Source organism: Camarhynchus parvulus, chromosome 1, assembly GCF_901933205.1.
Source record: "Camarhynchus parvulus chromosome 1, STF_HiC, whole genome shotgun sequence".
NCBI lineage: Eukaryota > Metazoa > Chordata > Aves > Passeriformes > Thraupidae > Camarhynchus > Camarhynchus parvulus.
The window spans coordinates 75,769,146-75,782,970 of NC_044571.1; positions in this window are offsets into that span (position 1 = coordinate 75,769,146).

The following is a 13,825-nucleotide window of genomic DNA, read 5'->3' on the forward strand; positions in this document are numbered from 1 at the left end:
TGGGGCACTCACCTTTGGCTGAAAAAAGCCAGGGAGGAGGTGAAAGCACGGGGCATTTTGGCAGCAGGACCCCTACCCTGGCCCTGTGCCCCCTCACCAGGCTGGTGGAAAGCAGGCACAGATGGCTCCATTCCAAAAGGGGATCTTCAAGTTGATGTGGGAGACAAGGAGTGGCAAAGCTCTCAAAATACATCCTATAAAAGGGTAACACTTGGGTGACTGGTGAGTATCCTTTGGGGTACCTGACCTCACTGCTGTAGCCTGGAGATCTCTCCTGGCAGCAGCTCCAGGGCATACTGCACACACCCTTTCTGCAAATTCCACATTTAACAGCAGGTTTGCTGCTTGCTTATCGCACACAGCCCGCCTGCTTAAAATAGGAGCATTTGAGCTGACGCCTCAGGTCCTCTCAGCTTTGAATGAAGGAGGAAAAAAAATCCCCTTCAGGGATTCAAAGTGTACAAATTGTAGTTCTTGCTAATCTGTGTCATGTACTTCTCCTTTGTCCTGCTCACACAGCTCTGAGGGTCAAGTGAACTGCTCAGTCAGGTCAGGTAGATTTCTTTATAAGACATCAGAATACTTGAATCCGAAACAATGCAGCCAAAGACAACTAGTCATGTGCCTAAAGAAAGTGAGAAGGACTCTGACTAGTATTTTGCATGTCAAGGTAGTTTGGTGCAAGAAAATCCACCTCCTACCTACCTGCCACTGTACCATAGCAGGCATGGCATTTACATCTTCAGCCTCAGCACTCTATAATCCTTGGCTACTTGATAGTCGAAGCATCTGTAGGAAGACTGGCAAATCGTGGCATTATTGCAAGTTACCTGTTACCCAGACATGTTGGTTGTACTCATTTAACGCTTCAGAGTAAGGAGGGAATTCACAGCAGCTCCTCTGCAGCCTGGACACATGGGCTGTGCAGTGGGCTACCAGGCCAGGGGGCCTCAGCCTGGTGGCCCAGGTGCCAGGGCTGGCTCACCCTCTCGGCTGATGGCACACAAGTGCAGCCACAAGAGCACCTCACTTGCTCCTGGGCACTGCACAGCTGAGGGGGCTGGAGACCTGAACACACCGGGACTCTGAAATTATTCAAAATCAGCAGGGATAGCAATCAGTGTATTAGAGCCTGTGCAATATCCCCTATCACGACAACATCAACCATTTTCTCTCTTTTAAAACAAATAAGTTGCAAAGAGCTGGGCTGAAGGGAAGCCTCTGAGCTATGGACTTAAGTAAAGAAAGGCAATGAAATACCTCAAAGGCAATATTTTAACAAATGTGTGTCCCTAGAACTTCTTGCTAGTTCATTTCAAGTAGCATCCCAACTCTTACTTTACTCTTTAAATGTTGGCATTTTGGATCATTTGGGTCCTCCTAAATGTTGCCTACAGGGAAGGTGGGTGCCTAACACAGGGTCCAACTTCCATTTGGAATAGGGTGATCCTTAAACATCTGGCTCTCAACATCTGGGAGATCTATTATAGAGCTTTTTTAGAAAGAACGCTTGATCTTGGTTCTGGCTGGAGCAGAGGGCCTGCATTTTGTCTCTCCTCACCGTGCACTGCCCAGCTGTTTGTGTACCAGCTTTCTGTGTAAACAGAGCTGCTGCTGCCAGGTTCATTCAGCAGTTTCACAGGCCAGCATCTGTGACCTTGCAGTTCCCAGGCCTCCTTTGGAACAAGGCTGATTAAAGAGGAGATTGTGCTCTCTCACAGCTCTACTAGTACCTCACAGAAATAGGAAAAGATATGAATGGACCACAAATGCATTTGAATACAATGATCTTATTGTTCCTGCTCACCCAGCTGTGGCAATGACTTAAGGAAAGCAAAGACTTTGTGCCTTGATTTTCATACTAGGAGTACAAGGGCTTTAAAAAGCCCTTGTATAGGGGTATATGACTCAGGTCTCTCTTACCCCTCTTGCCACGTGTCTGGCTTAAACCCTCAGGCTCTCTCACCTACTGCAATTCTGTTCGGAGCTGTGGCAACGTGTTTTATTTCCCAACTGAACTTCCACGGAACTGCAGCCCAGAGACCTGAGCCTGTCTGACTTAACAGCATTCATCATTTCCCTGCCTCTTCCCTGCCTGGGGAGCAACCAGCTTCTCACTCTGTCCCCCACCCTGACCTCCCCAGTAGGCACCAGTAAGCAATTATCATTCTCATTCTGAGCTTGTTTCTCACAAACACCATTCCATAATGGGGTAATGGAAAGGAAACAGGACAAGACCCAGCCAGCAGGTCCCCACACCCCACACACTGTGCCACACTGCGCCACATCCCTCTAGTCCATGAGGCCATCTACCAAACCATCCGACTACATGCATGTTTTCCAGAAGACAGTGAAGGAAGAAACCAGAAAGGCAACGCATGTAAATGGAGGCTAAAGTCATAGAACCCATAAATAAAGAAAACTAAAGCATATAAATAGAGGCTGAAGTTATAGAACCCATAGATAAAGAAAACTGTGGATTCCCTGCAGTTCTGATTTTCTGTCTTGGTCTCCTTTCTGACAATGTCTGCAAACATCTTCAGAGCAGGATCCAGCAGCTGTGCAAAGCAGTCGCCTCCTCAATGCTGTGTGCTCCCTTTGCTCCAAGCGAGTGGGAAAAGAGGTTTGCACTCACAGAAAACCCGGGTACTTGCATTGATTGATGTAGACTCTAGATTAGTTTAACAGCAAATAGTGTAAAGGACATGCTACTGAAATGTAATGGGCTATTTTTGAACCAAACGTTCCTGTTCCACCATTGCAGCTGGTGGAAAGGTCCTCATCCCAACGGAGATGTCCATTTGTACCACAATGGTTAAACTGCTGGGGTTACCCAGCATCTGGTTAACTCCACATCACAGGGATTTATCACCATTGAGCAGGCACCCATGATTTAGGTAACTCTCAAGTTACCCCCACAGTTAATCTGAGAGCATTACAGATGCAAAACCTGGGGGCTCACATCTGGGGGCTCAGCGTGAGAAGTACTTAGAGCTACCATAAAACAGTGCCTGGGTGTTGCTTTTTCACGAACATGATGGTCTAGTTGAGTAAACATCAATCCAGGGAAGCCCCACCTGTGTTATGCTAGATATCAGTTCAGATAATAACGAAAATGTCTCCTGGATTTACAGCTGTGAAATGGCTGAATCCTTTCTACAACTGACTGGGCAGACTCAACCCTCTGTGAATCCAAAGTAGAGCTGGCTAACCAAGTTGTTCTGTAGATAATTTATCCTGTGTCATTGGTGAGCAACAAATCTCCTAAATATGCCACTTGTATCTTATTTTTGAGTTTATATCTGAAGATGATATAAAAGAGATTCAAACAGTGTCTGTAGATGGGTCTTAAAGACTATCAAGTTTTTTAGTTGCCTTTATCTGAAGATCATTCATGTGCAAAATTGTAAGTCAACATTTCTTCCTTGCTTCTCACATGCAGATTTTTCTCAGCATCAGGAATTTAAAAAATCATTACAAAACAGGCAGGGACTGAAATGAAGCATCTATTAATATTTCTGATTTTGGGCAGAAACTCAATTTTACTAATAGTGCCTCATTAAAATGGAGCTACTTTAATCTAAAATGTCCATGGCTTCCTCACTGATTTTTTGCCCTCTTCCTTTAAATAATGGTTTATGATCTGGAAGCAGCTTTACATAAATTGTCCAATGAAACTCAGTATCATAATTGTTAATGTAGTCAGGATCACATGAATTTGTAGACTTGCCTCCATTTCATAACCCTTTTTTAAAATGAACCCCAAATATTCTCAGCTGAGTTGAGCAAATTTTTCATCTTTCCAGAGATGAATATTAGCAGAATGAGGAGAAAAGAGCAAAAGACAAGAGATCTCAGATACAAATGTCACCCAAAGCTGACATTTGAGAGCTGATAGGAGAGTACAAGGGGCTGCAGAGGAGGAAGAGCACAGCTGCGAGAAGCAATGAAGGGAAGCCAGCGATAGATGAAGGAACCAGACACTCCAAGGCATGCATCCAATTCTTCAGGTTACATAAAATTATTTTTACCATTTATGCACTTCCTTCCTTTTCTGGGTGCTGCACATGGCAGCTAGAGCTGGTAGCAGCACTTGCAATTACCCCTGCCTGGCAGTTCTTGTTATGAGCTCCTGCTTTCAGTTGTTCAATGTTACTCCTCCTGGCCGAAATGTCTTTTGCCAAGGCTTGGCCTCGGGCTGATTCTTTCCCTTTCCATTTTCTTTTGGGAGGAGGAAAGGGGAAGGCAGTCTCAGTAAAAACGGTTCTGTGGTTTCCAGGGTAAGATTAGGCAACTGTTTATTTGAGCAAGAGCTTGAGATTTAGCAAAATAGGGGTAGGTTGCCCCAATGCCAGAAGATGTAGCCAAGTTATAAATATGTTTTCAAAAAGTCTCAGGTCATGTAGTTTAGCAGAGACTTGTCAGCTTGGCAGATGAATTTTCAGAGAGTTGTGTCAGCACAGGGCACAGTATGTCCCCTGCCAATTTCCAGGCCCTCACAGGACTGTCCCCAGCAGACACAGATGATGCCTCCAGTGCTGCCACAGGCCCTGAGCAGGGCAGGAGCTGCCTCTGCCCCTGCCTTGGGGGGCTCAAGGGTGGAGGTGGGTGTGAGCAGGGAAGTGGGGCTGAGGTACCAAGGTAAGAAGGCACTTGGATAACAAACCATGGAGAATCAGACTGTGATGAGACAAGGAACTGGAACAGTAACTACTAATGACCCAGCCTAGCAAAAAGCCCAGCACCTGAGTCAGGGTGACTGGTGGGACAAGGGGTGCAGGGTGGGCAGGAGGATGAGGAAGGAAGGAAAGACATCTTGGTGATAGCTACCCTGTCCATTCCAGAGCCAAGAGCAGAGCTGAGGTCACCTCCAACAGAAATCTGGAAGCCAGCTGGCACATGTGATTTTTCCTGCTTGCTTACAGGGTCTTCTGCACTGGCTGAAAACCTGTAGGTTTTTAGGTCTAAAGCTTCAATTCTCCAGCAGAGAGATGGATTAACACTTCTCATTGGAGCACCTCAGCTTGGGATCAGGGCAAGCATCTCTGCCATCTGTCATGCCCACTCTCCCCTAATGCTGCAGGGGGGATGAGGAGTGAGAGGCAGTGCAGAGCCAGACTTGCTGTCTGTGCTCCCTTCTTTGCTGCTGGGTGAGGAGAGAAGAGCAGCTGTCCCTCAGCTGGGCTGCACAGAGGTGACAAAAGGCCCTAAGACCAGGCCCAGGCATTGCTTCCAGCCCTGAAACATAGCACAAAGCAGTTATGGAGGAGGAATTGAAGAAAGGCCAGAAACCATGGCCATTAACACTTTCCTTATTCCTGAGTCCTAATGATCTCTTTCTGCCTCAGCCAAGTCCACAGTCAGTGTTCTCTCACAACCCCCCCCATCTCCTCACCCCAATATTTTCAATCAAGATAAAGCTAAAACTCTGTCCCCATCACGCCAGCATGTCTTTGTTCTGCACCTCAGCGTCTTCCCAATGCCACTGCCTCCAGTGACCGTTTTCCCTCAGGCCTCAGCTCCAGTATCATCTGAATATCCCAGCACCCTCCTGATAACTCAGATCCAGTGACAGCCCTCTGGAGCCCTTCTGGCTCTTGCATTAAACCCTGTTACTCTGTAGCCTCCACACACTCACACACTCCAGTCATCCCCACATCACCACTGACACGCTCCAACAACCCCCCCATCCCTGCTGCTGCCCAAGACTCCAAGGTCCAGTTCCAGTGCCACCCTGAGCACCTTCTCCAGCCACCTCCTCCCCTTCATGCAGGGTGAGGTGGACACAGAGACCTCACCAGCAAAGCAGCCCAACACTCATCTGACTTCTCTAGATACAGCCACTGTCCCCAGGGTTGGGGTTCCTGCCAGCTGACCTTGGACACCTGCACTCAGTCCATGGGAATCTGTTTCCTTCACAGTGATGAATGGAGATAACTGGATACTTTTAGGGTACCACTGACCTACCTCACTTTAGATTTACTTGGACTGCCCCAAAAGCATGATTACCTCTCTAATCACTCTAGATGGAGAGAAGAATTACCTCAGTTTAGATGTGCCCTTTGCTCATAACACAGTCAGGCACAGAAATGCCAGGGTGGTAAGATATTAAAAAGCAAAAATAAGGGAAAGTTCCCAGAATTATTTCTCTACCAATTCCACTCTTGTTCCTAGAACACACCATTCTTGGTGAAGTGTTTTTTAGAACACATTGAAGTGTTATCTTTTGTTAAGGTCAGTATGTTCCAGTTTGATCAGCTTGACCAGAAAAGTTGGTTGAAAGTTATAGAGACTGGAGAATGGAGGAGACAACAACATTATGCACTGGACGACTCCTGGTTGGGCTCATGTCTGTAATTCTCTTATCAGTTTTCTCTGTTGAAAATGATAGTGTAGGAATGGAAAGGCTTCAAGAAGGGATGCAAGGGCTTGGAGGTTTGGGAACAATTTCACAGAAGGAGTACTTGAATGAGCAACAGTTTTTCTGCTCAAGAATAGGGAGAACTAAGGGAAAAAAGATGAAATATAAATAGGAATAAAGTGAACAGGAAATTACTCCTCACCCTTTCTTGTTACAAAAAAAAAAATAAAATCAGACAACATCAAATGAAATTTGTAGAAAACAAGTTCAAGACAAGTAAGATACAATGGCTATTTTCACCAGAGTTAATCAGGCAAAGAGGTGTGTGACTCCTTGCCACATGATGTAATGAGTACTGAAATGCTCACCATCTGCCAGGAGAGCATTCGAACAGATGTGTGTGCTGTGTGACTCCCTGTGCTTCCAGCCTCTCTGCTCTGGGCCACAGCTGGCAAGGGGGTACCTGCCTCTGCAGAGCTTTGCCCTAGTGTTTCTAGGAGAAAAACATAGAATTTAAACATGAAAATTCAGAAATGAAAGCACAGTGCACAAATATGTAGATAAATATGTCTAAGATTTTTTTTTCAGTTGATCTCAAACAGTTGTTTTTAAAGTTTTACAATAGGAAATCTGATTTTTTTTGGTGTGTGTGTATTGAAACAAGAAAATCTGAAGTAACAATGTCTTTCAAAAATTAGTCTCAGCTCCAAGATTCTTTTGCATAGCATAGGCTGGTTGCTCATTCACTGAGTATTTTCATTATGTGTGTAGGGAAGTTAATTTGTAGCCATATTCACCTGAAGACTATATTACAATGAATAAGCATAAATAATGTATGTTTGAAGGCAAGATAGAATTGCCTGGCAGCCTTTCCTTTTCCTCATTCTGCCATTCCTTTGACTGCTAACTTGGCAATTTCTGTGGGACAAGTTATAAACCAAATAATCCTGAGGTAAGGCTTTCATTGCCTACATGGTGATGAATGTATTTATTTTTTAAATCCATTTAGGTCCCAAGTGCTGTCAGAATGCTAGAGTTTCAGTCAATATGATTTTTCATACTGCAAAATCTTATTTATTTAGTTTAAAATGGAGCTGTTAAATCTCCTGTGATGACTGGGGCAATGTTATTTTACAAAGATATCAAAAACTATTGAAACTTTTCAAGGTCTCCTGAAAGTTTCTACACAAGATAAAGTAGTTGAGCCTCCAGACTGTGAGTTGTCAGTCACAGTCTTGAGGTTGACAGAGAACCTTGTGATCTCTTGAGGTTTTCCTCTCTCTTCTCTTTAGTAGGGTGACATGGTGCCCAGAAAGAGCTGCATGCTCCTTTTGAACACTTTTACTGATGGTGATTCTACCACTTCTCCAGGCAGCCTGTTCCACTTCCTGACCACCCTTTCAGTGGAGAATTTTCCCCTAATATCCAATCTGACCCCCCCCCCCGAGGCCATTTCCTCTTGTCACTGGGTCCCTGTGAAAAGGCATCACCTGAAACTAAAGGCTCTGCAGGTTCCCCTCAAAGTGCCTCTGCAGCAACACTGAGTAGGGAAAACTCTTAATGGCATCTCAGCAGCACCCCACTGCCCTGGAGGAACAGAGTCCTTAATGCACATCACCCACTTTCCAAGGGACTTGCAAAGGCTTCTTCTCCCTTTATGAGGGGGCAGGCAGTGGTTTGCCTGCGTTGGCAGAGAAGCAAATCTCCTAATGCTCTCCAGCTCATTCCCTCCTTTTTCTTCACATACAAGTGAAAGGGGGAATGAAGGAGGAAACTGAGCCTGCTTCTGGGGATGAAGATCCAGTTAAAGCTGCCAGAGAGATTTCTTCTTAATTTACTACTGCAAAGCAGAATACAATTGCCAAGGATTCAGTTAATCTATCATCAACAAATCAATTGACCTAGAAGGCTGATGCTTTTCTTTGTACCACTACAAATGACACATCCTTTTGCTGTTTCAACATTGGTGGCATGAAAGTTTAACAATTAACAAAAAAGCTAAAGTAACCACATTAAATTTGTAAGTATGCACTGTGAACAACATAAAAATAGCTTAGGATGCTTGAATCGTTCCAAACCAAACACAACCTAAAAATAATGAAGTTAAATTTAACAGAAATCAAATATATTTAAGATCCAGGAAATGTTAAGCTAAAATAACTCCACTTTGCTCTGACTCTAAAAAGTTATTTCAGGATCATAAACACTATTCATATTTTTACCAAGCTAGGATTTTCTTGAGGTTTCATCTGTATATTTTCTTCTCTTTGAGATTCTGGCCTTTACAAATGTTTAGCACCAGGCATTCAAGAAGCAATTTAGCATTTAGAAATGGACTATTATGTCTAGAGCAGTTTTCAGGAGGCAAAGGATTGAGGACAAAGGAAATTCTTCAGTTTAAGACATAACCATTTCAGAAGTACTGCTCTGCATAAGAGAATTTTGCTTGAATAATGACATTTTTAAGGAAAACCAAGAGACATATACTGCCATTTACTTCACACTTGGTAAAAACATCATTGGGTTGCATAATTAATGTAATCTATGATGAGAATCTCTTCTGATTTTCAAAACATCAACAAGCTGATATTCAGGTTGTATATTTGTGGTCCATGCTTATATATCTTACGTTTTTAAAATGAGTGTGGTTCCTACCAACACTTATCCATAAAAAAGCCTCAAAGCTTCTGAATTAGGTAACACTATGTAGGATACATTTCCTTTCTCTTTTTCTTCTTTTATGTAAGCAGCTGGTGCAAACTCCATCTCTTTAAAAATTAGTTGTCAAGTATTTTCTTCTTTCCTGGGAGATAGTTTTTATTTATCTCAATTTTTCATAAAGCTGGGTTGAGTTGCCATTCTTTTTGGGAGAAGGAGGGGAAAGACTACTGCTTCAGATAGGACTGGCTATATCAGTTTCAAATTCCTTTGGGTTGGAAGAAAGTAGCAGAATTATACCAGAAGAAAAATTGTGATGGGCCAAAAATCAAATTTTAAAACATCAGTTATAATTTGTAGACTGCTCATTCATTATGAAGGAGAAGAACAGATGAAGTCCTAAGTTTTTATGTCTGTCATTGAAAAACTGAGATTCTCCAGGCTGGTAACACAGCAAAATTCACCCCAAGTTTGATTTTATGAGCTCTCTCTCCCAGAAAACCAAAAACTAATCACATAAATACCAGAAAATACAGAAAGTCAGCTTCAGTTGGAGACCAACAGCCCTCAGGCAGTTTCAACAGCATGAGTGTCACAAGGACCAAATCCCCTGCTGGAGTTACTTGGTGGCTTCTCCAAACTGGTTAAGCCAAATCTCTCAGCACACACTTCCTAAAGCTATATGGATAGCTTAAAAAATTCCCTTGCTCAGGGATAGCACTGCCAGAGAAGCCCAGCTTTTTGAGGGGATCCCTGTTGTTAGTGAATTGAATGGGTTAATCCCATCATCACAGGATTTTTTGTGGACGGGTGGACTTTGGAGAACTTGCTTAGGCAAGGATGATGGTGCCCGAGTCACTGAATCACTGGATATCCCAGACTTCTATGGGTAGCTCCCTGTGGTTTTGGGGATCTGTGCTGAGAGAAGCACAGTGCACAGAAGGGGCTGTTGGAATATCTGACACCCCCTGGCAGGAACACAGATGGTTCAAACCAGATTGGCCATTTTAGCATTTGGATCACATTTCAATTTCTCCCATATCTTTTAAAGCAAAGGTGGAATTTACCCTGTAAAGGGAAGGTTAAAATCATGGAAGTATTCATCAAGGAAAACTGGATTCAGTTGTTGTTGTTGAAGGTCCTGGACACAAATCTGTGATTTACTGTAGGCTGGAAGCAACGTTTAGAGTTCCCTGTCACAGCTCTTAATTATGTTGTGCAGAGCTCCAAGCTTATTTAAAGTTTCAGCAGACAAGTATGATTTGTGTGTTTAGGATCAGGGTGATTCACTGAGACACATGAAAACCCGTGGCCTGTACTGGCAGGGGGACAGCCCAAGGACAGCTCAAGGTCTGCTGAGGGTGGGCTGTGCTGATATCAACTGTAGTTATTCCCTTGCTTTATTTAAAGCCAAAAAGAAGAAGCAATTTGAAGGTAGTAGATTTAAAAGAATTACTATTATAAACCAGGGGAAAAATCCAGCTAAATGGAGAAAGCTTTTTTAGGGGCTGCATCTCCTACTGCTCTGTCAGCTGTGTTTCAATTTTTTTTTCCCAGACAGAAAAATAACATAGCACCTAAACTAACAATCCCATTATTAACTTGCAATTTATGGCATAGCACAGCTGTCCAAAAGGATGCTGGATTACTGGCTCTGTTTGCTTTTATCTGTCCACATTCAGGAATGATTCACTTAATTCAGTATTTCTTAAGTTTTAGCTGTGGTCATGCTTTGATGATTGAATTACACCCTGGGAATGGGATACATTTCTGACACCTGGCTATCACACCTTCCACTAAAAAAACACAACAAAGGTGACATCATGATTTTTTTGGTAAATGATGTAGAGACTCCACACACCTACTGAATGAATGAATCAAGCAATTCACCTTTCATCAAAAACTCTTTAAGATAGCTTTAGAGGATTAGTGAACTTCATGGGAAATAACAGATGAAGGGCAAATGTGCTCTCATTTAAGTCAATTGCACTGACTATGACTGCATCATTACTGGCACCTTTGCAACCACTTTTGTCAGTCCTGAGACTGACTACAGTTTCCTGTTCCCCTCTCCTGGCCAGACAGAATGGCATTAACAGGTCTGTATCAAACAGTGAATGCAGTACAAAAACATCCCAGGGAGAATTTTCCAAGGTCCTTACAACCTGTGGTAACTTGCTTCTACACATGTGATTTGACTTGCTAGCATTTTGATCTCGCTTTTCATAGAAAAATCTGCGCAGCTTCTAAAATATCGCCGAGTTCATGGACCCTCTGGTACAAATGAGAGATGAAAGCCTGGCCAGGGCAGTTTTCTGGCATCTCAGGGGTTCATGGCAGGTGTAAGCATTGCTAAGTGCAACCAGATGACACTGTGGAGGAGTTAGGCTCCCAGAGAAGGCACTTGCACTTTCAGAAAATATCTGGGGAGTTCTCAACCTTATATATTTTTTGTAGATGCCTTTCAAGAATGACTTGTTAGCTTGTAACATGAAAGAAACCTTGAAATGGCTTGATAAAGCAAGTTACTTTCACAGAGGTGAATATACCCATTTCACCCATTAATACAGACATGTGAAGGGAGGAAGTTTGCCAGAAGTCTGTGCTCTGTTACAGTTCAGGGCTTGGTTTGTGATCCTGGGTAATACCCCAGCCCATCCACTCACAGTGACTACTTCACTAGTCAGAAGTATCAAATGACTGGTTTTGCTTTGCCCTTCCACATAAAGCAAACTAGAAGAACTTGCTTGTACAAAATGGCTATATTGTTAACATCTTATTTTCCATATCAGGGAATCAAGAGAATTACTGCATTTTGTAGATCAGGCATCTGATTGCTGGTATCAGCTGCGGCTAATAACCTCAGAAAGATGGTGTGGTGTCTTTTGTGCAAGCTGGATGTGTACGGTGCTAAGGAGGTCTCTGCTAACTGGACTCAAACACTACTTGAAGAGAACAAAGTGTTCCCAACCCTCTTTCCAAAAATAGAAAAGGGAGAGAAAATACTCCTTAAGGCATTTGCCAAAATGATAAGGGAGATGAACAAAAACCACTCCCAGCAATACTTCAAGCTCACCAGAATGCTGCTTTACCTATTCCAGTGCTGACGCTGCTGATCCCACACTCTCGGCAGTCCCATTCCACCTGTGCGGGGCAGCAAGAAACAGCAACATTACCTTGCCTGAATTTTGAAATAAAATCATTTGAGGGAAAAAAAAAATGTTAGTGAACTTCTGAAGGAAGTGACAGGCTCTTTGATGGTATCACCTACGTAGGCATGCCCAGGCCTGAAACCCCACCTCTCACATGTTGTTGGCTGTACATTTAGGTCACTGAAGTACATCTCCAGGGAGGGGCTGTCTCCTGAAAGCTTCAAGATACATTGCTTCCTGTCTCCCTAATCAGCTGTGCAACAGGGTAAATTTAGAAACAAAAGGCAGCACAGCCGTGCTGGCAAATGCGTTTAATGCACATTAAAACCTGTTCTGGAGAAGTCAGAACAGGTTGTGCATGTCTTCAACTCAGGCTCTGAGCAAAATAATAAATGACTTGCATACATTTAGCACCTTTCATCCTGAGAGAGCCTGCAGTATTTTACATAATAGGAGTTATCACCTACCCACCCATGAGCAGGCACCTGTGGAAGGCAGGGCAGGCTGCACAGGCCAGATGGGGCAGAAGCGTGGTGAAGAGGCAAGAGAAGATGATCATCTCTATTCAAGCACACAGGAGGAATTTAGGTGGGCACATGAAATAGCCAGGTTGGAATTTAGCCAGGAAAACAGTGTATGAAACAGTGCTTGCTTGGCAGCAAGTACAGTGAATTATTTAATGACCCTGAGCCAAACACAGCATTTCATCTTAAGTTACTGAAATTGCTCCCAAACATGTTTATATTCCACAAAGTTCTCTTTCAAGTCTTCTGAAGCTTATTTATTCAAGGGTAGAAGTGCAAATAACAGAAAGCTACAAGGAAGACCTTCCTCAGTTGGGGAAAAAAGAAAAAAATGCTGTAGAGCGAAAGTTTTGAGGTGAAGGGGGTGGGAAATATGCCACTCCCTTAAGGGAAATACATACCAGTAAACAAATGATGTGTAAGTCTGCAGGCCATCATTTTTACCACACTGCTCTGCACCAGAGAACGTGCAAAAAAGACTGTTCCATTAGAAAAGACCACACACTTGTTTGGCTGGATTTTTTCCCCTCTTACCCAGTTTGATGCTTTTGTTTTTGCCAAGACTGGTATCTGGGCTTAGCTTCAAGCTCATCAGTACTTCTCCCCTAGAGTTTCAGCCAAAAATACATCTTTTCCACAAAGGCTGGATGATTTTCAGGATGATTTTACTTCTCTGCAGGAGGTTTTTCTCCTACTAAGTGGGAGCTGTGCTCAATCTATTGTATCTTGGCCACACTTGAACTCGTCTTGCTGGTTTAATTCACAGACAAATTGCACACATGCAGTACATTTAGTTGGAAGACAGATAGCAATAAAGCATCCCTTACCACAGTGGAAACATTTTGCCCAGTTTGTTAAAGCAGTTGACTTTATTTAAAGCATGCAAATATTTTCAATAGAAGAAAAGAGGAGGTACTAAACAATATCTTAAGCACAGAAATAATCAAAGTTGGACAAATGGAAAGTTTTAGCAACTTATTTAGCAAATAAGATTTTCTTTATGTAATTTTTTGCATTTTTGTGCTATCAGTATCATTGCAGGAGTGACAGGGGTTACTAGCTGATATAAGGAAAGGCTCCAGTGATCTGAAACTCTAGGAGCCTGCACTTTCTAACCTAGTCCTTGAGCT